General features: G+C 38.4%; 1 protein-coding gene across 1 annotated transcript in view; it reads left to right on the top strand.

Moving 5' to 3' along the window:
* The window catches only part of LOC134745031 (protein turtle), a 139,219-nt gene that overhangs the window by 60,061 nt on the left and 52,578 nt on the right, over positions 1 to 26,580 (top strand). The window contains exon 2 of the mRNA XM_063679014.1: positions 21,225 to 21,249. The gene's annotated coding sequence lies outside the window, so the exon portion shown is untranslated. The remainder of the gene's footprint in view (positions 1 to 21,224; positions 21,250 to 26,580) is intronic.

The following is a 26,580-nucleotide window of genomic DNA, read 5'->3' as shown; positions in this document are numbered from 1 at the left end:
GTATTTCTTGTAAAGCTTCTCATTGAAAAACTGCAAATATAAACAATCCAAGCAAACAAACTAAAAAGAGGCGAGGAATGGTCGCATATTCTAACTTCTAATATTGCGTTAGGAATTTAGTGTGAACCTTCGCGAGTTGTCGTGTGGTTGGCTATTGAAATTTTATTGACACCTTCTGACAAGCAGGTAGTATGGGGTATGGGCCTTGTGTAAAAAAACTATGAATAGAACTGGTCACTAGTGTTGGTCTTCGAGTATTTTGAGTCCTCTGCTTATAAAATAAGACTCGATTCATTTTAACAATTAAGTCATATCTTGAATTATTTTCAATTTATAGAGACCCGTCTTTTGTACAGTCAATATATACAGTGTATATATACATTCCCAAAGTTTCAAAAATATGTGTACGCTCTTACACCTTCGACAATAAAGTCGTGTTCACATATTTTTGAGCCATTTGTCTCGATCGATATTTTTGCCTTCGACTGTAGAGCTAGAGACTTGAGCCCTTATCTTCACAGAACTCTTAATTTGTTGACGAAAATTTTCAAAATGCATTCAATTCATGACTTAGCTTATTTTGATAAAAGCTATAAAATTGTCGACGGAGTCTTTATTCGGAGCCTACAGTGACTACATTCCTTTTGAGTTGATCTTAAAAAGATGCTGATACGCAATAATGTGTCAACCCACATCCGTTTTGCAATAGGATGTCAACTCAAAAAGTTGACATTTTATTGAAAAATGTATGTGGGTTGACACATTTTTGCTAAATACAGCATCCATTATTTAAAAATACTCAACAAACGACTCGTAAAAACGAGTCTAGTTCTTCAAATATACCCAAAAGTCTCGAGTTGCTACAACACTACTGGTCACTTGCCGTCCTGTCACAGGATGTGTGTAATGGCTAGATTCCTGTATTCTGTTTGTGTACTTTGTTAGCGTTAAAAAAGGCAGGATGTTGAAGCACCTTGATGTTGATGGAGCCTATTTTTTTTTCCAATGCAGCAAACAAGTATTTTACAAATATGGAGATATTGATCATACTTGGTGTCGAGACAATGCGTGGTGTCGCTATACACGGCAAATTTATATCCCAGCCGGGCTAGCACATGATTGGCGCGACAGTATCTCGCCGCGAGATAGACTACCTACCCCTCTTTAATTAATACGGGTAGTCTATCTCGCGGTGAGAGACTGTCGCGGTGTCGTGCCAATCATTGTGCTTGCTACTATTGCGAAAGTAACTCTGTCTGTTACCTCTTCACACCGATTTATATAAAATTTGGTATGGAGATAGTTTGAGTCCCGAGAAAGGATATCGCATAGATTTTATCAATCAACATCCCACACAGATGGCGTTCCGGATAGAAGCTAGTCAAAATATAAAGTTTGTCGTTGCACTTCCACATTTTAAGTCAAAAATACCTCGGCTCTGACCCCATTAAATCTTTACATTTGGCTACCAATTCTACCAAACATCCTGTATTATTTTTTAACCTACCTACCCAAAAATTATATAAACATTGCCATGGACGGGGTTTCAATTGTTCTTGACCCGAAAGTCGGCCCGCCACCCCGCTAACGAGGCCCAAGAAGTTGGTTAGGTTAGCATCCTTGACCAGAGGGGTCCGTAGCTCCCAATGGACCAAGCCGGAATGAACGTCGCAAACTGGTCCGCACTCTATTTATAGGCTCGGGGAAAAATCTTGTTAGCGCCATTTACCGGAGCGCATAGCGACATCTAGTATCGAATTTGATAAGTAGGGGAGAGTCGGCTATATTGTACCGCCGGTTAAATTGTACTACCTAGTTTTCCCATTGAACAACCAAGTTTATTTACAATTTTACACCAAACAGTGCACCAATGGAATAATGCTCAATAATCTCATCACGAAAGGGAGAAAAAATATGATTTTCGTCGGACTTGATCTAACTCTAATGTGGGTTTGTATCAACGTAACTTGTGATCTAGATAAGTTAAAAATACGCAATTATCAGTATTTAACAATAAATTTAAACGGGCATACGTTTTAAAATTGTCTTATTTAAATATGCTTTTGTTTTTATACTGATGATTTAAAAAAAAATGCTTTTCGTTTAAATCGTACTATAGCATAGATACTGGCGTCTTAGGTACGATTTAAACGACCAAATATTTTTGAGACGTATAAAGGGGCCCACCTACCAATAAAACAGTATAAATAGTATATTTACTACAAATATAGAGGCTTAATTAAATTAAATAACTATAAATCGATTAGTGTTTCAGTAAACTGCCTCATCTTCATAACAGCTTATGTAGCCAGGATATTGACATTTTATATGCACAGTCAAACACAGTTTTACCAACATTTATAAAAAAAAACGGCCAAGTGCGAGTCGGACTCGCACACCGAGGGTTCCGTAGTTTTTAGTATTTATTGTTATAGCGGCAACAGAAATACATCATCTGTGAAAATTCCAACTGTCTAGCTATCATGAGATACAGCCTGGTGACAGACAGACAGACGGACAGACTAACAGCGGAGTCTTAGTAATAGGATCCCGTTTTTACCCTTTGGGTACGGAACCCTAAAAAATATCAACATCTAAGTAAAAACTGGTACGATTTTCCCGTTCCTCCCCTAATGGATGCAAGAAGCAAAGTAGGCAAACGCAAACGGCTTCTGTGCATCGACTAGGTAGTGAGGGTCGCGAGAATGTATTAAATTAAATTGTATTGGTATTAAACTTATGTTGCATAGAAAATAAAAATCTTGTTTTGTTACAGGTACTCTTGCTTAAAACTGGCAAACGGGATCGGCGTTGATATTTGTTCACATACTGAGGTCGAACGTAAGTATGTAAATACAGTAGAATAGAATCCGCATATAATGACATCGAAGGAAAGTTAGAAACACGTCATACTAAGCGGATGTCATATAAAACATAGCCGATTAACTTCTTATTTTTGTTATTTTTTCCAGATTTATCTCAAATTCCTTTGTAAAAGATGTCTACTTGTCACTGAGAAACAATACAGTAGAATCCGCATATAATAACATCGAAGGGAAGTGACAAACACGTCATACCAAGCGGATGTCATATAAAACATAGTCGATAAACTTCTTATTTTTGTTAATTTTTACAAATTTATCTCAAATTCCTTTGTAAAAGATGTCTACTTGTCACTGAGAAACACAACTAAAACAACTTACACGCCAAAAGTCCACGCAGGGAAAGCCACATGTCAGTATAACCGGACATAATTTCAAGGCAATAGGATTTATAGGTAAGCGATTTGTTACCATAAGCAAAGTCATCTTATCCGACTTTGTTACAAATAATTTTATATGAAAACCAAACTTCGCACAGTAATTACGTCATAGTATTGGTTGGTCAGTATAAGGAGTCATAATAAACTGATTCCACTGTATTTGCAAATCGTGCGAAGATTGCGCCTATAAATCCTATTTTTCATGAAATTATACTGACACATTCGCAACGAGATCGCCCACGTAGGACACTTCTATAGGTATCAAAGGATTGATTTGCATGTTGTTCGCACGTAGTACGCTGCGTAAGCACACCGCAGCCGCACATTCAGGCTGAAGTTTAAACAATGCAGCGAACGCCAATGTTTACTTAGAGAAATAGAATTAAACTCGTTAACCTACTAGGGAGGTATCTAATGTACTCTATAGTACTGTGTACGTTCCTGGAAACGCGGTCTGCGTTCTAACCTGCTATAACTAAGTCAGACTACAAACAGTTGGAGCTTAATAAAGGGCTACGTGGAAGTATAAGTGTTATTTATACGTTTTTTCATAGCAGTTTGACGTTTAAAATAATACTGCACTGCGTATGCTATCAAAATCGCTGCAGACTTTTCTTGGTCTAACTCTAGTAAAATTCAGTTTGTGTAATCGAATTTAATTCAGTTTGTGTAGTAAGGTTATATTTAATAACTCTACTACTACTAAACTTGGATAAATTGCATTGTTCTAGGTCAACGGAAAGTACCATATAAATTTTGTTTTCCTCGAGTGTCGAAAAGTTTTTTGCGGCATAAGTGTGTCTCTTGATGTCTTTACAACTTCAAGGGACTATTAGACTTGAGTGTAAAATTTTAATTTCAAGTCGATACCTTCACGCGTTCCCGAGATAAAGGCTCTTGACAGACAGACGGACGGACGGACAGAGACAGACAGACGGACAACAAAGTGATCTCATTATTGTTCCGATGTTTTCCTCTTGAAGTATATAGGTATATATATTAAACTTAACTATTACCATCTGGAAACCCTAGCTTTTGTAACTGTATAAGAGATTGTATACAGTTACAAAAGCTATTCTTGATCCTGATCGAGTACTCAAGATTCTAAAAACACGAAGCGCCACTTGCACCATCCCATTAACCAGGGGTTAAGCCGTTAAACCGTTAACCCAGTGTCAAATTGTACTGGTAACCATGGTAACTCCAGGTTTAACCGGTTAACCCCGGGTTAGTGGGATGCTGCAGGAGGCGCTAAGAAAATTATGGAAGAACTTATAAATGATCTTAAATTTGCCAACCAACTATAGGAAAAGCAAACAAACACTTCTTCAGAATCATTATAGGGAATTCGTAGTTTTATTTTATTTATGTCTAAAGTAAAGTTTCATACCTAATTCTCAAAGGTACGTATAGGTATAGTGATCGTTAAATCAGTCGTTCATTCTTCACCCACAATATCACGCCGTAGGTCATTAAGCGAGTAGAAGTATGCAAAATACCTACGCCTGCCTTAGCACAGCACTTAAAACCAGCGGTATTTACTCTATTTAGTAAATGGAAAACTCGATTTAGCCAAGAAGGAATATTCACGGTCGACAAGGAGGCTAAGATGCCAATTCAAACTGGCATTGTGACATCAAAATGATATCTAAATGATGTCAGCCGCGCATGCGTTTCGGTCGCGCCAATACATTGACGGCCAAGTATGCGAAATGCACAAGCGACTGACATCATTTAGACATCATTATGTCTCAATGTATGTATGAATTGGCCTCCTGCATACCTGCCTTCGAGCATAAATAAAAACAATATTTTACCTTATAATTCGCGCTGACATCTCCTCACTCATTTTCCGCATAATTTCCTTTTACCGAAAATGTGCTAAGCACCAAAAAACGTATAAATCACGTCTGATATTCGTCGGCATAAATAAAATGTAATTTACGACTACGTTTTTACATTACGAATAAAATGATGCGGAGAGCATCGGGGAAATGATAAGTAAGAAGCGCCAATGTTGCCGATATAGAAAAAAATATTTGATATTTTTCCACGGCATTTCCTGGTGTAATATAATTTGGTGTAATGTGATAATGTTAAAACCGGCGCAGTGGGAAATCTGTCATCACTAACTTTGAGAGCTCACTCGGGTATGCAGGAGTTATATACATAGCATTATTATATGGTATATTTACCTACCTTCCTGTACCGTTTCATATTTGATGCTACATATTTGATCAAGACCTTAATACAATCTTAGTCTTTTACATATTTATTTAATAGATCGATTGAATTCGTTGAACCTCAATAGTTTGTAAGACAACGAAAATCGCACGTGCCTTCTCTCACTGTTTTAAAAGAGAAAGTCGCGGAATATAAGGAAACCAATATGTACCTACATTTTATGACTTCTCGACTCTTTGAAAAAAATTGACAGTTCTTTAGAAGGCTGTGTTAAATTCAGTCTGTCAAATGCGGTCAACGCCCAATCATCACAGAAGGCCTGCCAAGAAACAGTACAAAGGATCAACGGAAGGCGTATTAATGAGGGTGGCTGAACGTGAGCGGACTGCCGAGCTGCACCCAATAAACACCAATGATTTAATAACCCCGCCTGCCCTCCGACACTTATTAATCCTCAGTAGAAAATTCAACAGCGCCCAACGTAATCATATTATTGCTTTATTCGGGCTTTCTTTCCGAAAAGTCCGAAGTTTACCCAGCCGCGCCAAGCGTGGAGCAGGTATTCTGATAGCATACTGAACACTTGCCTCGGTAAACCAGCGTAAGTTGTGGTCTCCAAAACGTATGGTTAATACATCTTGATATCATAATTTTTCTAGTAGCTTTGATCAAAAACACTCGCGACTGGCAAAGGATGAGAATTTGACGTCGCGTGGTGGTAAATTTTATGATACGACATACTATATCGAGAATAATATGTATTGGGAATCCTGTAAGTGTTCTTAGATGAATTTTATAGGTATTTTTTGCCTTAATTATGTTCTGTTGGGTCAACCAGCGATACCAATTTTCTGCATTTTTTGCCATTTACTCTGTAAAAATGTCTCAAAAAGAAAAAACTCTTCTGATATCGACACGACTATTTGTTTAGGCGCGAGCTATTACGACTCCGTCATTTTGAAAAATTTCCAAAAACCGGATCGACAAAAAAAAAATTCATCATAGAATCTGGTCACAAAATTTCACGAGATTCGGTTGAGAATTGCGAACTGTTAGAGGAGAACATCCGGACTTACGAAAGCTATTAAATTATTTTAAACCGGGTCACTCACGTATTATTAAGTCGAATAAAAGTAATATTAAGTTATATTATTTAATATGTTTGAGTCTCACGGGAGTTTTATAGTTAAAATTACGAAAGCTAAATGCCCGAGTCAAAGCGTAGACTTCGCTACGCTTCGTATCAATAAACACATATGAAGATCTTCCTGATATTTGATGGGTTGCGTTAGGCGGACGAATTATCGAATAGGAATTTCATGTTATACGTTGAATTATATTGTTTGTAGCCGATTGCAGGCAGTCGTGAGTTTTTTTAATTGAAAATTTAACAAAATACAATACGAGTATTGTACCTTAATCTAATGTTTCGCCAAACTGCGTATTTGGATTAACAAGAGAAGATTTGTTCGCGGGGTTCGCGAGTTGTTCGCTTACGTAAGACGCAGGCTGATCAGCAGGCCCTGATTTACCCACAGGCTAAAAAGGCTAAAGCCTAAGGCGCAAGGACCAAGGGGGCGCGGCCGCGGCTCTGAGTTGAGACAAATGGGGGGCGGATATACATAGTCAGCCTAGGGCGGTCAGAACTCTAAGTCAGGCCCTGCTGATCAGCGAGGAAAGTATTTTTAAGGCAGTATATTTTTAGAAGCAAGCCGGGTAGCGTCGACTCATACATTTTATATCACTAGATTCGCTGCCGAGTGTACTTTCCAATGCAGGATAACATTCAGTCACTAAGCCGGTTTTATTGGTTTTACGTCTCGAGTCTTTACCAGTACTTATATAGTTATACTTCACATACTAATCTAACTTCTGGCTTGCTTTTACTGGTCTGTTTCAGGCTATTCATATTTATATAATATTTTCTATAAAGAGGGACCTTATTGTCGATGGCGCTTATGCCATTATAAACTATGCTCCGATATAAATACAATGCCGCGCGACGCTGTGCGGCGTAAGCGCCATCGACAATAAGGTCCCTTTTCATAGAAAATGCCCCAAATAAATGTGGTATCCTGCCGTCAGCAACATTCTGCTTGACTACAGTCAAAGATAGATATAACTCCGCAATAGATGGATACAGTCTAAGGAAAAAACGTGCCTCGAAAATCAAGAAAATTTGATTCTCGTTCAGAGGGCGCTACTAGCTTTGGCCAACTGTCGTATAGATGGCGTTGACGGTTTCGTTTGTTATTTAACAATTTTAACGCATATCAGTGAAAGAACATGGGTCAAAATCATAAAAATAATTAATGCAAATAAAAAAAATCATTTATCCATATCTAAATACATTTTATCGTATTTTTAAAAATATTTATTTTTAGTTTTAAAGTGTGTCGACAGATGGCAGTGAATTTACTGGGGTTACAAAATTTACTATGACAGTACCGCTCTAGTATAAGTTACTCTATGCTACAGTAAAGTAACAGGGGGCTTGGCCAAGATAACAATTTGATAGAAAACGTTAATCGAAACTTAAATAATGCATGGAAATATCACGTGACATTTCGTAGCATCTGTCATCCAGATACATTTTTTTTGTCTTTTCGTTTGGCGTTTGTCGATGTACGAATTAACATCTTGGCTATGCCTCCTACTAGTAATACGATAAAACCAAGGGCCTGACACTCTTTGATAGAGAAAGATGACTTTATTGTGATTCCTATAAGAGGAAAGAGAAAATAGTGCCATGCTTTGTCCTTATCCCGACCGGGTGGCATCATAGGTAGGAGATGGCGAAATACCGAAATTTATAAGTGAAAGAGAAAAAATCCTATGCTGCCCAAATTTTACATGAATATTATTTCTCTTAGATACCCCCGGTCGCTTGGTGGTGCTTCTATAACTACTTGTATATACTATGTCAATGTATAAAAGGGTCAATAAACAGCCATTCTTTATCAAATCTCAGAACAGACTTTTATAAAGTGAAGACTTAAAACTACCACGTAATTATATTTAATCAATGATCATGTTTGTAATTTCTTCGGTAAATTCTCATGAATTTGATAACTCAATTTTCGTTAAATAATTTTCCTTCGCCACAGGAAACTACTTTATTACGAGTTCCAGTAAAAACCGACAAAAAACTACGAAATCCATTAACCTAAATATGGCACGTATTAAATTCTCTAACGCTTTAATTTCCACCTGACGCGATTCATATTCGTGATTATTCTAAATGAATTTAATTTGCGGCGGCTTACCGAAGCCCGAATTTCGGCGATAGCAGGAACATATTTCCGGGGCCTTATCTTGTAACAGGATGGCTGACGCAGCTTCGGTATGAGTGTCTTATCATACTGACCAGTAATCGAAATGTTGCAAATACAAGGTTTCTAACTACTAGGTCAACATGGAGAACAGTGAAAAGAAAATCTTTGTAAATGATACGGAAATTTTTGGACTTATTTATACCACGTCGGTGGACAGTGTTGCTTAGATGGTCAGAAAAGTCACATTTTTCGTGACTTTTGGCCCATTGACATGACATGGGCGACAATTTTGGTGACATAATTATGATTTGGCCGCACTTGGCCGGTGGTCGTTTTGTTTACCATAGCCTGTAGTCGCACCTCTAGGAGTGTCACAGGCGCCAGCGCCGTGTCGACCACTGCAAACTGTGTTACATTCTTACCCAGATGTGTCTGAAGAAAACTTCAAAAAGCAAATAAACCTTTTCTTGTCATCGCAAAACTTCTATATTAGTTTTGGTTTTGGGGCATCAACAACTTATCAAATTCGTAAAAAAATCCCCTGTGGTCATTTCATTTCACTGGACAGTGGACACGAACCGCATCCGCACTTTGCACCTTACCTCTATGTATCCTGATCTCTTTTAGATATAATTTTGACTTTACGCGCAGTGCATTTAGCTCTACAGTGATGCGAGGTGGCAGTAGGTAGTATGGTTTATATGTCAGGATATCCCCTGACATGTCAGGATTTTGGGTCCTTTGTCAGGATTTACGAGTTAACCACTAGGAGCTAGCTCAAAGTTTACAGTTGGACAGTGGAAAGGGAAGGTGGCCCACGACAGGTTTAGGAATAAGGGATATTAGTGGGTGGATTTCTGAAGAAATTATACTGTCTAGGAATGTCAGGATTTTATAAAGGGTGATGTCCGGACTTTTGTAAGGATATTCGATTTTGTTCATATGACAACCCTAGCCGACGGTTAGTGTCAAGACTGTCAAGCGTAGTTAAGTAAGCCGGAAAGCAAGCAGCAAACGTGAGCGCTTATTGTAGCCTGCACGTTGAACTCCCGGTGTGATCAATATCGGTATAGGACGTGACCGCAAGCGTCCCCTTCGCCCCTACAATATGCAGGTTTTGCATCCTGAATGTAGCATAGCAAAACACGGTATTACTGGTATGACGGTAATTCTTGTTATATAGGGTTAAGGGTACTGGTCTAGAATGTCCAAGATTGCCTTTCAACTATCAAAAACGCGACCAAAGCGGAATGATGTGTCATAAGAAATATTTACTTCAGAATTAATTGTGTGATTCAGTCTGAAAAACACAGTCGAGTCTTAAAGCAGGGAACTCAAAGGACTCGAATCTTAACACGTGCATATCGCTGTACAGTGACACTAGGTGCCAGTAGGTTAGTGTCAAGCCTGTCAAGTGTAGTTAAGTAAGCCGGAAAGCAAGCCGCAAACGTGAGCGTACGTAGCCGGCATGGTGAACTCCCGGTGAGATCGGTGCAGGACGTGACCGCAAGCATCCTGTGCGCCCCTACAATATGCACTAACTGCAACCTAATAGGGATAATGACACATGTTGAATTTTATAACAAAATTTAGTAACATAAATAGCAACAAAATTTAGTAATGTTAGTATGTCTCACAAAAGTTTAAATTCGAAAATTTAGTAACATAAATAGCAAATGAGCAATTTATGACAATAATGTAGATATTAAAATAATATACGGAAATAATACAAAAATACAGAACTTGAAAGTTTCAAAATTTAAGTAATTTTTCAACTTTCAAAAAGGAAAAAAAGTAAGGGTACCATTCGATTCCTTAAATTATATCCAAAAAAATATTGCACGTCAACTATATACATAAACCAGCAATATTTCACCGACAAAAACACAATTTTCTTATTTTGTCCATACATTCAAATTGGGCTGTTTTGACTATCATTTCTGACTTTTGTATTGCTTTAATGCAATGCGTCCCATATAGACATTTGATCCTAAAAATAAACCTGATCGATTGATATCATTAATAAAAATTTGTCATCTAGCCTATTGCGTGGGCCACGCAACGACTCCCGTCTCAACAGCTGACTTTGAATACGACGCAAAATTGTTAGTCCAAAGTCAAACTTCAAAAGCCACGTCTTCTGCAGGGCAAGAATATCTGCATGTTTACATAATTCCCGAATGTGCTCTCTGGATCGTTTTATAGACTTGCAGTTAGACGAAATCATTTTAATAGCGCTTTCTCTGCTACTCCTACTGAAAGTTCCATAAGAACATCTCGTTGTGGAATGAATGTGATCCTGGTGCGTAATTTATAAAAGTTGATATAATCCCCAGTAAAGGAAACACGAAACACTACACGAAAAGCAGCCGGGTCTGAGGGCCTACCGCGAACCACGTTCGACGTGTTGCCTCCCTGTCACACTTAACTACGAATTTACAAGTGAGGCAGAGGCAACACGTCTAACGTGGTTCGTGGTACACCCTCTGACTCCGCCGGGACCCATTTGCCTTGAAAGCCTTTTAATAACTGATCCCTTTCAGAAACACCATGCTGCTCATAATTAATGAAGGCGCGAGCTTTTAATAAACACGCCTCATACGTACCTACTACCAGGGTCTAGTAAAATAAGAAGACTGACAACAGTGACAAACCACATACAACATCATTGTAATTGTTGTAGTGCCGGACAAGCTAACTGTTGAATTGGGTGCCTATATTGGTGGACTGTATTATTTATAGATGCTGATTCACTTTTAATCATACTTGACTTTCACAAATTAATACACACTTTCATAAAGTTAAAATACTTAAAATAATATTCATCCTACCAAATACATTACATGTAAAAATATGCAAGTCTCGCAACGCAACTCAAAAGAGTTGCGTTGCGAGACTGACTCGTTTTTTTGTAGTAAAAACTACAAAAAAGTTTTGAGATGTAATGTGATACCAAGTCGGTTATTTTAGTCAGTGCCAGGGGGTGTTAAAACCGAATCAATATTAGATATCTTTAATTTTTAATACGCATAATGACTATCATTCCTCGGTGAGTTCTACATTTCCTGCTACCCAAAGGTTGTCTGGAAGAGATCGCTTTTTAGGATAAGACCGCCTGTTGTTACCTGGTTTTATTTTTCTTTAAAAAATTCTTTGTAGTTTTACATGTATGTAAAATGTATAATTTTGGTGCAATAAAGAATATTTACTTACTTACTTACTTATTCCCTATATGTCACTGAAAATTCAGGTTTCTAGCTTTAGCCAGCACAAAATCACAGGACGTTGAAAATGGCTTGAATTGCTTCGAGAAAAGGATGGTACGGCTGTACCTCTTTGTTTTGCTCTACTTGGTCGGGGCACTGCCATGCCCCCAGAAAAGCGCACCCTACAACAATGACGGGGTTTTGAAGGTTGTCAGTCTTGAATTTACTAGTCTCTGGCACACCGTATATTGTAGCTTGTGTTTACATAATTTACATGAAACACTTCTATATGTATATTTATGGTTATGAAAGGGACTGTGAACTGTTAATCTCGATCTATATAATATAATAGGGCCAGTTGCACCAACCACAATGAAGGTAGGGACAAACTCAGCCCACGTACGCAACGTATGCATTATGAGTATTCGTCTATGTTCGTATTGTCTAGCGTATATTCGTGTTGTCTGCGTTTCATGTTCAACATCAAAGAGGTCTCGTGAACTTTTGTGTAAGCGCGAAACTATTCCTCTACACTCGGCGCGCTCCCGTTAGTCGCATACTAAATGCATACGAACATAGACGAATACTCACTACACTCTCGTATTCGGCAAGTCTCGTGTAGCTTTGTCGAGAGTGTGGAGCGAGCTTCAGTTTGGCACAGTCGGCAAAATCGTCTCTTGTAGTTTTGTCGAGAGTGTGGAGCGCGCTTTACAAGGGGTTTGAAAGGCCTTTGTGTATCTGGACTCTGAAATTTGTATACTTAGAATCATACTTGTCATACGCAACGCAACTCATGACAAGTATGTTTCTAAGCATACAAATTTCAGGGTCCAGATTTTATTAATTTGTGTGTGTGTGTTTGTGCCTACCCTTACCGACCGATCAACGTCACTCAACAGTCAACAGTGAACTTCCCATCATACAGTAAAATTTAGCGAACGCTTTATTTATTTTATTTTATTTAAAATTTAAATCAGGCAACAAGGCCCATATTACAAATACCTTACAGACTAACATACATATAAGTATTATATAAACTTAAAACTAAACACTATTTATTGCGACAAAACGGCGTGGCTCCGTTGAATCGTCTGGTATTGTGTCGGATTCGGCAGTTTGCCACGGAACCTCCGAAACACGACACCCTTCGGCCAGAACTTCGGCGACGACTTCGGCTTTAACGGTGACAGACCGTTTGGTGCAACTGACCCTTAGTCTGACAACCCCAACTCATCAATCAGTAAGAACTAGGAAAATATACTCATCCCTTTCTTTTGGGTGCTATAGTGTTTTTCAAACAGGAAGGGTACTGGTGCCGATAGCACCATCGCATCATCATGAGCCCTGGACGCTCGGAGCAGAACCGGTCGTCCATCCGCGGCCGCGCCCCGCGCGCCGCGCACGAGATTCTCTCACCAACCGCGACACACGAAACACGACGGCTCGCGCCCGTCCCGCTCGCGATATACAATTTCAAGTCAATTTGTAGTTTATAATATATTTATAAAAGTTATACAGTCCGCTTATTTCTCTCCAGTAGCTAGACCAACAGGTACGCTGATAAAATGTCATCTCCATAAAATTTATAACCAAATAACGCTAAATCTCGTGAAATTCTATTGAGATGTCATAATATCATGTCAGTGTTCCCTACCTGTTTGAAAAATACTATAGTACTAGCTTAAGACAAAGACAGTATGATTCTCTCTGTCTTCTGTCTATGTTTGAAATGAGACAGTCCTGGGCCAAACTATTCATATACGTAGTTATGTCAAGGTTATAAGGATACAAACTTAGTTAAGTTAATGAATAACATTGATGGCGGAGCGTCCGCGTCCAGAAATAGAATTCACTTTGCTTACCAATATATCCAATGATGAGTAGGTACATTGGGTCGATTAGGCGGCACGAGGATAGGTCTACTATTTAACTGAGGCAGTGAGAACTTTTGAAGTTTTTATGGTCTGAGCTACAGATTGGTTGAAGATTTGACTACACACAACTGCAACGAAGCAGATTTCTATTATATTATTTAAGTAAGTAATAGTAGTTTATGCAACTGACACATAATGAGAGGCCTCAAAACACAAGTGTGGTTTTATGAAACTAGCGTTAGCGAGTTTCAAAATAGAATCACACGAGTGTTTTAAGGCCTAATTATGTACAGTTGCATATATACACTACTTTATCTACACACATATCATAAGTACTCTAAGATGGGTTCAGAAGCCGCAGGGAAATGACCTGCATTGCTACTAGTGCTACCTGTAAAATATCTATAACCTAAAGATATTAAAATAATACAATAAAAAATAAATTTGAACAAATACAGGCACAACTACTCATATTTTCAACTAAAATGTAAATTACAAACAACTTTTCACAATTCTACTTTCGTAACAGCAAAAAACAAACAAACAAATGACAACAGTAATGGCGGCAATTCGATCCTCCGTCAAGACGATTTTTTCTTTAAATTATAGATAAACGAATGAAGTCCCTATTCTCATGTCACTCGAGATCAAATGTGCGGTTTTGTATTAAAAAAACATACTGAATTGACATTTCGCATCGATAACTGTTTTAATATCTATGGATACTAGAATAGAGACGCACTTGAGTTTCGACAGCTGTTCCAAATTTAAACTAATAACCTTACAAAAATCTATAACGTAATAACATTAAAGTACAGATTTTACCTACTACCACAGATCAGAAAGTTCTCATAGTAAAATTGGTTGAAATGATGCTGGTCATTTCCTACGGTTTCTGAACGCATTTTAGAGCACTAACGAGATGTGCGTAGATAAAAATGTATTATTATAAAACCCAGTTTTAGTCCCAAACCTAACCTTGCCTGCAGGTACTAAAAATTGCCACGCATCAACCCGCAACAGCCCGAGATAACTGGCAGAACTATAGTAGAAAGCCACTAAAAAAAGAATACCTAATAAAATTTCCTACAAATAAGTTTGACAGCACGCCATTGTAGTTACTAAATATCTATCACGTAATACACAAAGGCCTTTCAAACCCCTTGTAAAGCCCGCTCCACACTCTCGACAAAACTACGCGAGACGATTTTGCCGTGACATTTGCCGAGACTGTGCCAAACTGAAGCCCGCTCCAGACTCTCGACGAAACTACACGAGACTTGCCGAATACGAGTGTAGAATGAGTATTCGTCTATGTTCGTATGCATTTAGTATGCGACTGAAGGGAGCGCGCCGAGTGTAGAGGAATAGTTTCGCGCTAACACAAAAGTTCACGAGACCTCTTTGATGTTGAACATGAAATGCAGACAACACGAATATACGCTAGACAATACGAACATAGACGAATACTCATTCTACACTCTCGTATTCGGCAAATCTCTTGTAGTTTTGTCGAAAATGTGGAGCGAGCTTTATGCCGACTAAAAATGTTAAAATAAATGATTCCATCAATGATTGTCACTGACGGAGGGTCGACGCGAAGTTGCAGATACAATACCGATCAATCATAGTCGTTCATCCCATCCTAATGCTGCCTTAAAACTAGTATAATGTGAACCTTAATAACGTTCGGTTGTTACGGGTCTCCAGGTCATGTTTTAGACTGGTTATTGAGAATGTAGGCTAGAAGAGGCTGTGCCTTCAGCCTAAATAACGTGGCGTTTACGATGCCCGCTATACGTATCTCTATACCATGTCCGACAAAGTGATTACTGTTCCCATAAAGAAGACATTGAAAAGATAAAATTAATCATTTATGTCATTATCGGTTTAAACCTATGTACCTCACATATGTTGACGAGGTCAGAACGGTCAGAATCAGAAAGTCTAGGTACCGCGAATCCCTTCGTTCCTTTGTTTATCTGTTTCTCGAATATACACAATATACAAGATCGATGGTTTGGTTGGATGGAGAGAATACTGTGTGCAAATCCAATACGGGCGATAAATTAAACCAGATATATAATTTATCCGTGTAAGATATCATTAATTATGAAGTTTTTTAAGTTAATTTGAAAATTTACTGGCTCTCAGTTTTCTAAGCCATTCTAAGTTTTCCAAGTCATCTTTCCACCAGAAATCAAACATGTTATGTATGTAGGTAATTTTTTTACAACATGCAAGATAACATGTTGCTGGTTTTGCTGGTAGTCAAGCGGTAAGGCAATTCAGTCAGTCGTAGTTTACTGCGATAAACACCACAGTGCCATGCATTTGACATGCACATTTGCATTTTGGCGACAAATATACGCTGCGCTCGACGCAAAAATCAATGCGTTGACTAACTGGTTCATGTGATAGGTATGGAATGAGCACAATCAAACGCAGTGCTGTCCGTCTGTCTGTCAGCAGGCTGTATCTCATGAACCGTGATAGCTAGACAGTTGAAATTTTCATAGATGATGTATTTCTGTTGCCGCTAATATAACAACAAATACTAATAAGTACGGAACCCTTAGTAGGCGAGTCCGACTCGCACTTGGCCGGTTTTTTTTCCTTTTGAAATACGGAACTCTAAAAATAAGTAGAATCGAATAGCGGCGATATTTCAGTGGTGTGGAGTCAATCGGGTTGGGTCAAACTGTCACACGGGGCAACCCCTCACCCGCACAACGCTGGATTTAGCGGCCTACAGTCAAAAGCATTTATCTTCGTTTAGATTAAGCGTTCATTGTTACTTAGTTGTTGCATAATTCATACCACAGCACAGAATAAGTAATAGTATTACCATACAGAACGCACCGCCTCGCCCCGACTCGAATTACCTCGCCCCGCGACACCAGATTGACGGCCGTTTGCCGACCGCTCAGTACTATTTTTAAGCAACTTACACTATGACGCATGACGCGTGTACAGACGTGCCGTTCACACATAGAAACGCAAGTGATTTTTGATGTATAGCGTGTCCGCCCTGTGACCATAGTTAAAGTTTAGGAGCTAGGTTGTCTTATTTCAGGACCCAAAAACGATTAAAATTAATACGCACTATAAAGTCTAAAAATATCGATACGGACAAAGTACCAGAAATATACCTTAATACATGGGCAATAAGGTCGTGTAACATACATATTTAAGGCACTTTGTCTGTATCAATATTTTTAGACGTGACTGTACTGTGAACAGTGAACATAGGCTGATAGGCTCATTCTAAAATACAACATACAAAACTCAAGCCCGATACGATCACGTCAACGTAACTGACCCAGGTACCCACGCAACCATGCCATAAAGGCATAAACAAATACCGTAATCATGATCCTGACATTCAAATGACGACCAATGTCAGGTCCATTTCGGTGTTTTGCTGCAATTTGCTTATTGTATTTATTTAATTGTCCAAATTGGCCCGGTGTGGTAGGGTTGCCAGTATCGATTTTAGGGAGGCGATTCAGTAGTGATGCAGCCGCGATACTGTATCGATACAGTCGCGATGCTGTCACTGGTCATATGACATTTACGCGCTACTGAATCTCTGCGAAAAGTCGCCGTGTGCTCCCTTACTGAAGCGTTTTAGGTACCTATAGTTTTTTCTGCTATGTCGTAATCATGTATAGTAACAATCATTTGAACTGAGCTTGTTCACTTACCTGTACTAAGACTGTTTTTGAGACTCTTTGAGTAAATTAGCTCAGTTCAAAAGATTTACACTATACCCACTGGACCGATGGTTTTTTATTAGTTACAGAGATGATGTAAACCTTTCGAAGTAATTTCTTTCTTTGTCAAAGCCCACCAAATGTTTGGAAGTAAAGAATGTACTCATTATAACAAATAAAGTCAACATAGTTCGTTTAATAAAAATCCTGCTAAATACCCAAACAATTCAGAAACAATAAAAAAAGTTTCGTTTGATAACCCTAGCTGTGCCGCGACGGGACATACACGTATTTTTAATTAACTTTGGTCATTTTAATTATCGTGAATGTCCCCGAATACACGGCGGCGGATGACGCAAACATTTTAATCCTATTTCATCGAACGAACGAAATCACGATTAGTGATGTACCTAACGCCGCCGATTGTACATTTCCCGGGAATTCTATGGGCAATTTTCCCGGAAATAATGTTGTTGTTGTTTTGGAGTGAGAGAATAAGAAGAGTATTGGAGTAAGAAGAGTAGAAAGACATAATGTATGTATAGGTGTGACTGATTTACGGTTATTTTCACTACTTATATTGACCGGGGAATATCGGGAGCTCAAAAACAATACAAAAGGTAATCACGGTCTATATCCCGGTCAATATAAGTCTAGGAAAATATAAATTGCCTCATCTCAGCAAGATGCGAATTCCAGCGTTGATCTTCCGATAGATAAAGGGTAAAAACTCCATCAGGTAAAAATTACCGTTAATATAGAGCTAGCACAATCAAGTGGACTGAACAAGGACCTATAGGTACCAAGTGATGATACATCATCAGAAGGTTTGTAGATACGCACAGAAGCACCCGTTACTCTCTATCACGCCAAATGGAGAGACAAATCTTATGATTAAGTCGGCTGAGACAAATATAATTAATTGGTCAAGATGCTCAGTTATGACACTCATAAGGAATCGTGCTGTCTTGACACTCATACAACGAAGAAGAAGACGCATAAATACGGTTGCATCTGAAGCATATCCTCTCCCTACGCGGGACTTTCCGATTTCATTGGAGGATGACAGATTGTCAGACCGTTACCGGTAAATAATTAAATTTTGTACAGAAATTTATACATGCCTTTTAAGTGACTTTTTATGTGTTACAATTTACAAGCGTTTAACCTGTTCCTATCCTTTGCTACTGCTTCTAAACCCAGGAATCCTAGGATACATTTTCTGCCCTCAACTGCCATTTTCAACCAATTATTTTATAAGACAATATTAATATTGCTAGGAACTGGAAAGAATTACTAGCCGCTTCCGGGAATTCCCAAACGTTTCCGGCACATCACTATTGCACACGACACGTTATCGATATTTTAACGTGCAAAAATACTGTGTACAAGTAAAGCTTGCAATTTACATGCGAAATACGAGATGGCTGTTTGCCTTTTCATCATTTGAATAACGTATAGGAATACACTGAGTTAAATTACTTATGTCAATTTACTTATCATTATGTAGGATAGACAACGATGGTATTACCTTTTTTTTATATCACGACGGTGGCAAACAAGCATACGGCCCGCCTGATGGTAAGCAGTCACCGTAGCCTATAGACGCCTGCAACACCAGAGATATTACATGCGCGTTGCCGACCCTTTAAAAACCTGTACACTCCTTTTTCGAAGAACCCCATACTGTAGCCCCTCGGGAAAACCTCGGCAGGGAGCTCATTCCACAGCCGAAGCGTCCGCGGGAGGAAATTCTTCTTACCTATTGATTTTGTCCGAATTTTCAATTACCTTTATTGTAATCTCTTTGAACGCCATAACCTTTAAAGGCGTCGTAACAAGTCGTGCCCGTGGCGCCAAGAACGCCTATGGCATACGTTATCAACGTAACCTTCAACCCCTTCAACATTTCCAGTACTAGAGATATTTTGTAGATGGCGTTCAAAAGGTAATAAAATATTTCGGTATGTACCTATTTTTAATTCGATAGATTTAGTTAACCAAAGTAGACGGATAACCAAAAGCAACGTTTTATTTTTCTACTCGATAATTCAAAGAACTACAAAAAATTGTGGAAATAAAAAACCGGCCAAGTGCGAGTCGGACTCGCGCACGAAGGGTTCCGTACCATTACGGAAAAAAACAGCAAAAAAATCACGTTTGTTGTATGGGAGCCCCATTTAAATATTTATATTAATCTGTTTTTAGTATTTGTTGTTATAGCGGCAACAGAAATACATCATCTGTGAAAATTTCAACTGTCTAGCTATCACGGTTCATGAGATACAGCCTGGTGACAGACAGACAGACGGACGGACAGCGGGGTCTTAGTAATAGGGTCCCGTTTTTACCCTTTGGGTACGGAACCCTAAAAAGTTGCAGTACTGTAGTGTCCCTTTCAAATCAATCTAAGAAAACGGGACGACACAACAGTATTGCCACTTTTTTATTTCTACAATTTCATGTTGGATTTATTTTCTCTTGGTATCGCACATATATTACAGTTTATATCAAACATATTAGTCAGTTCGTGAAGCTTTTATAACACAAATCGTATCGAGTATATATACATTAGGAAATATTGTCTATACGTGGAATGCAAACCAGACACTGATATATCGAATATCAAATCGCTTTCGCCTTTGTTCGTTATGTGAATATATTTTTCTCAAACATGCAATGAAATGTCGTTCTTAAGCGAGGTTTAGACTAGCAAGAACTTGCATGCAATTTTCATTACATTGCGGTATCTGATCAAACTTTTGAATGCATCTCAGAACCTCAGTAGTCGGCAATGTAACGTAAATTGCTTGCAAGTTCTTGCTAGTCTAAGCTCGCTTTACTTGCGTTATAAATAAAAATAGGCAGTGCGGGGTGCAGGCAGGCCGAAAAGGAGATGGCGGGACGACTTGGACGCATTTTATCCGGATTGGCGGGACACCACAATTACCACAAACGACAGGGTCGAGTGGAGGAAACGAGGGGAGGCCTTTGCCCAGCAGTGGGACACTAAATTAGGCTAGTAAAAAAAAAAAAAAACATTTAATTCGGACGATAATACAATCTATATTTTGTTAGTTACAAATATACTTAAATTACTATGTTAGTACCTAAACTAAGATGTTGGGAGGTCCAGTGCCTAATAAGTGCACTGTCCCATCTACTATCCCATCTACATACTATAACAGGCTTCAAAATATCACGTTTCGGGCGGAGCAACTCGAGAGAACTGTACAGAAGTCGAGAAGCCAAAAGCCGATGCCGGGAAGTTTTATTTTTTATTTTAATGTAAATATGGTGTCTGTGTTCATGAACAGGCTAAACAGCTATTATTATTTTCATCTTTATAGGGCTGTATCTCCTAAACCGTGCGCAGTAGCGCAAAAATAATTAAATTTTCGTTCTCCTTGAAACCCCTAAGTAATATGTAACAAACAGAATGATAAAAAAAAGAAAAAAAATGTAGGGCTGTATATCCTAAACCGTGCGTCGTAGCGCAAAAATAATAAAGTTTTCGTATCCCTTTAATGAATATTTAAAAAAAACTAAACCGTGTGTCGGGATCGGACACTGTGAAAACGCTCTTACGCAGAAATTACGCCTTCATTTGCAATCAAGATGTTTTTTTACAAAAAAAAAAAAAACAGTAAAAAATTACGTTATGGATATAAATTGAAGTGGTGTTAAAATCATCATTTTTGTTCCAGTTGCCGGCGACGGAGGCAGCTGTTGGTGAGTGTCACTTCTGTCATTGAACCCTCTTTGCCCAAGTAGGCTTTGGCTTTGGCGCGTTGCCTTTTGGCTAATTGCGGAGCCAACTATGCAGGTTATTTAAGTTTAAAAAACATTTAAAACCCTTTAGCGTTTGGTTTCTGAGTATCATTGAATCTTCTTCAGAATTAAATTTAACACTTAGGTAACCATACACCTCAATAAAAAATTCAAAATTGTTTATTGCATATCACATTACACATTATTAGGTGGGAGCTTATAAGTAGGTGGGTTAACATGTGACATCCTGCAAGGGCACAGCAATATACTTAGAACTAACATGCATTTAAATTAACATTGAACATTTGTTGACTAAAAATGTTTTTAAGTGTTTATTAAACATCGGCAGTTACTGAGTCAATAGTCCACTTCAACTTTATTTGGATTTTATAATGGTCACACTTGGTGTATAAAATTGTCTTCGGTTACCGCGATAGTTACTCATGAAATAAAACTATGAAAACGGATTATATCGCGTATATTGAATTTATAATACATCCCGACGTTTCGAACCCTTTACAGCATTCGTGGTCACCCGTCACCCCACTCGTCACCCGTTGACCACGAACGCTGTAAAGGGTTGGAAACGTCGGGATGTATTATAAATTCAATATACGCGATATAATTCGTTTTCATAGTTTTATTACAATTGGTGTAATTGTTAGTGAATCGTAGCACAGTTTTTCGTGTTACGCATTTTAGTTACGTAGTTTAATGGCGTAAAATATTGACTTTAAAAATAATAATTGGCTTTATAGTCTACCTACGGTAGTACATCATGTTGGTTAAAACTCGAGTTTTTTTCAACTTGCTAGAGACCCAAGTCTATTCTAGAGTCTAATTTTTTTACAGCAAGAACAATCAAAATGTCTTCATGTAAAAGCACCGAATAAGTAATAGTATGCAAAAGTTATGGGTTAGAGGTTAGGTACACTGACCCCCGCGATACAGGCCATGACTAGTGCGGGGTTCACTGCAATGTACCCCTGTTAAATTGTGTTTATTGAATAATTTCACAGGGGTACATTGCAGTGAACCCCGCACAAGGCATGGCCTGTATCGCGGGGGTTAGTGTACCTAACCTCTAACCCATGACTTTTGAATAAACACAATTTCACAGGGGTACATTGCAGTGAACTGTTTCGCGGGGGCAAATCCATCACGAGTTACCAATATTATATTTATGTATATTAAGCATAAGGATAGGAAATAAAGAGGAGTGTAAACTTGTATGTGTGTAAGCTTGTTGTGAGGAGGGAATGAAATGTGTGTGTGTAAAATCTAAGTGTAATGTAAAAGTTTGTTTGGATTTAATTGTGTTCGAGCGTTATAAAAAAATTAATAGAAGAACTGAAGAAGAAGAGGAATAAAGTGTTAGGAATCTCTTGGGAAGGCTTCAGAATTTCATCTGGCTCCTCGTAGTTCCAGGACTTTCAGTACAAAAATGCTTGTGCCGCACAGTGCCGCACACTGGTGGAATTCCGCCTTCGCAGTTCCTTGTACACCAATAGTGGCATGGCAGTAGCAGTCGATTTGTCCGCGTTACGCATTCCATTACGCAGAGATAAGAGCCTTCATTTGCACTCAATTTGCCGCGCTTATGACTTGCTCGCGTAACACAAATACGAATTATTCTTGTCTACCATGGATCTGATCTGGTTTACATTTGTTGAGAGGCGTAAAACCTAAGTAAACTTACTTACGTACATAAATTATACGGCGCGCCGCGCGGAACTTGAGGTGTTTTCTTTACTCTGAAAATATATGTTTAAAATCTCTGCTCGCACAGTGATGCTTCGTGAGATTTCTCGGCTATATCGCTACTTTATAGTATACTGCTATGATATGCAGCGTATCGGATATACAGCTGAAACTAAATAAGAATTAGACATATCATCGTGTTTTTTTTTAATGAATTTAGCCTAAACATGAGTCTATGAAACACCATAATGTTAACCTCCTGAGACCCAGAAGCATTTATTTTGTTTTTGAATTTGGAACCCTTAGTTAACAAAAGTGCAAAATAGATTGTGGAATATGTACAAAAATTTGTACGCGGGGTCTTAGGAGGTATTACTAACGAATATTGATCGTACTATAAAAACCATGTAAAGATAGTTTTTTAAAGTGGTTAAAGCAAGGAAGTGTTATTTAAAATACGCTCTCGGACACTGAGCTACAATAGGTCCGAATAGAGTTATCAAAGTCTGGCCACGTTCCAATACCTCCCCAAGCGTAAACGAACCGGAGTCTTAAGAACCAATGTACTGAAGAGGCCTCTTGAAATAGATAGGGCTATTGGAATATTACCTATGCTTTTTGGCCTCAGTTGAACCGAAAAGCTAAAATACAATTTTAGAAATTGGGGGAAAAAATTGAAACTTTCACTGCAAATCGAGATCTACAAAGACGCATAAGGGGTGACTCACGTTAGACCGGGCCGTGTCCGGGCCGGAGCTTCCGGCGCTTACTTTTTTATGACATGACAGGTGATAGTAGTAGTAGTAAATCACTTTATTGTACAAAACAAAAATTGATAACATGAAATTCATATAAATTTAGGTACAAAGGCGAGCTTATCCCTATAAGGGATTTCTTCCAGCTAACCTTAGAGTAAATGAGTGGAAAATTCGAATTAGATAGATAGACAAACTTACAGAACGTACAATAATATTTAAAAAGTGATCACGTGGTGCTTTCCATAGAAAACGAAGCGTCGGAAGCTCCGGCCCGGACACGGCCCGGTCTAACGTGAGTCATTCTTAAATGCAAATTGGTGGCAAATTGTCTCCAAAAAGTAACTATACCACGCACCTTTGTCTAAAACACTTATGCTTAAAAGATAATTGAAGTGTGCAAAAGGGAAGTCATCACGTAGGTATATGAACGTTTCATGAGTGCGAAAGAGGCAGACTACAAATAAATAAATAAACCGGCCAAGTGCGAGTCGGACTCGCGCACCGAGGGTTCCGTACTTTTTAGTATTTGTTGTTATAGCGGCAACAGAAATATATCATCTATGAAAAATTTCAACTGTCTATCACGGTTCATGAGATACAGCCTGGTGACAGACGGACAGACGGACAGCGGAGTCTTAGTAATAGGGTCCCGTTTTTACCCTTTGGGTACGGAACCCTAAAAATGTGTCCACTTTTGAGCTTCCCAGCGGCCGTTTGAATGTTTTAAAACGTAAGGTTAGTGGACTGGAAAATGCGGAAAGCAAAGAATTTATGCAATCACATATTATTTCTAAAATCTACCTACTTCCTGACACTTGATTTTGGTCGCATTTTTAATAATTTGACAGGACCGTAACTTCGTTAAACTTGTAACATACAAACCGTGAAGGTACAGCTTAATAAGTAGTTAAGTAATATATATGATCACTGTCAAGAGGGCGCTGTTCATTCTCATGTATAGGGTGACAGTTCAGTATAGTATGAAAAAATTAGTTCCAGTGAAATTCCGGAACATGGCGCGTGATCATTCCTGGTCAGGCATTACCTATACATTACATTGGTTCGCCTAAACGTTCGATTCGCCTTCGAATCAGCCGGCTATAGAAGTACGGAATTCTCCTACGGGCAACGCTCCGCAGCGGAGGCAGAACGAAGTAATCCGCTTTGGCCGCGACACCACAACTTCGATCGCTCCGTCTACTTTAAACTCGGGCGCGAATCTTCTGCAAAAGATTAATAAGATATCTACTCGGGAAGTTTTTGAAAAGCTACATAATGCCGCGGATAGAGCTGCTTAGTGCCTGTACAAGTTGGTCGTAGTTTAACTACTTATTCATACGTCGTCCGTTTAAACTGTTTTTTTTTATGAACTTTACATAATACATTCTTAACATACCTAGTATAAATGGTTGTATTACGTACAGCTGTTATATCGGGCAAAACTCAACTTGGCCGTACATTACGCCCGAGATTATAACTAGCGCCATGCGGCAGCTACGCGAACCTACCGTACCGCTTAGTACCGTAGTCAGTAAGGGATTAAATTTAAGCCAACGGGCAACCGGTATATATCTCACTTAACATACCTTCTGAGCTATGTCGAAATTCCTATGAAAATGTAACGTTTTCAGTGAAACAGCCACACTTTGTCGCTTGTTAGATGGCCGCAAAAATATTTAACACGATCTTATTTGTAGAGCCAAGAGTGTGACATATTTTTGCGGCCTTCGAAAAGTAACGTTTTTTTTTTTTTTTTTTTTTTTTTAATTTATTTAGGCAACAAACAGTCATATACAAAAATGATGTAATAATAAGCAATGTGTTAATAGACCTTGAGTGCCCTACCTTAATTAAATAATTTCTAATCTAAAGTAGCTAGTGTAGGAGCAGTAAGCGGAAAATAAAGTTATCATTAATTAACAAACTTATCAGTAACTTGAAGTGTATCTATATTCATTCATCCATGTATATGTATGCACGGACAGGTTGCTTACTCGTACATACAACCACACGGGGTACACAAAGAAAGTTATAAATTATTTGTGCATAAGTTACCTATTACAATGTTAAATTATAGAAGTTGTTACAAAAGTTTAATTACAAATTAAACGTTTAACGTTTAACGTTTTATTGCAAGTGACTTTACTCTGCACATGTTGTGACTAACTACAAACAAAAGCATAGAGGTCGACTATACGAGTAAAATATGTGTTGATATGCCGGCTGCACGGTGGCTAAAATCACGTACGATTTTAGCCACCGTGCAGCCGGCATATCTCACGGCAAGATAACGTCCACGTGAGCTGCTGATCTCTGGAACCTTCTATCTGACATCACATATCATGACTCGTGCATTTACTTCCGAGCATATTGTAATAATACCTTATATAACTTATACAACGTTTCATACAACACTTTTTCTACAACTCATTGAGTTATAAATAAAATGCAAAATTAATTTAAAAAAAACTTTATTTATAAGCCCGGGATACGTTAAAATTAAAACTAAACTTTATTGTTTTTAATTTACGTTTTTATTGACGTTTACTAGAAGGTGGTGGCAAAAAAAAATAGTTTTTGGAAGTTGGCAGCAATGCACTTAGTTTAAAAACTGAATTAATTTTGTTTTTGTTCGGTTGGTTGCTATTAAGGTGCCATTCATTTATTACGTAAGACGATTAAGGAAGGGGTGGGAGGGGGGGTTTACATCTTATTTTTTCCTACAAGGGGGAGGGAGGGCGTTTTCATAGCTCTTACGTAAGATCACAAATATAGTTTTCTGTAGTAGTAGTAAAAAATCTGAATGCGCCCTTTGGATTAGATAAGGTAAGGA

Source organism: Cydia strobilella, chromosome 1 (assembly GCF_947568885.1).
Source record: "Cydia strobilella chromosome 1, ilCydStro3.1, whole genome shotgun sequence".
Lineage (NCBI taxonomy): Eukaryota > Metazoa > Arthropoda > Insecta > Lepidoptera > Tortricidae > Cydia > Cydia strobilella.
Note: the sequence above shows the minus strand (reverse complement) of the source record. Positions and strands in the feature narration are given on the sequence as shown.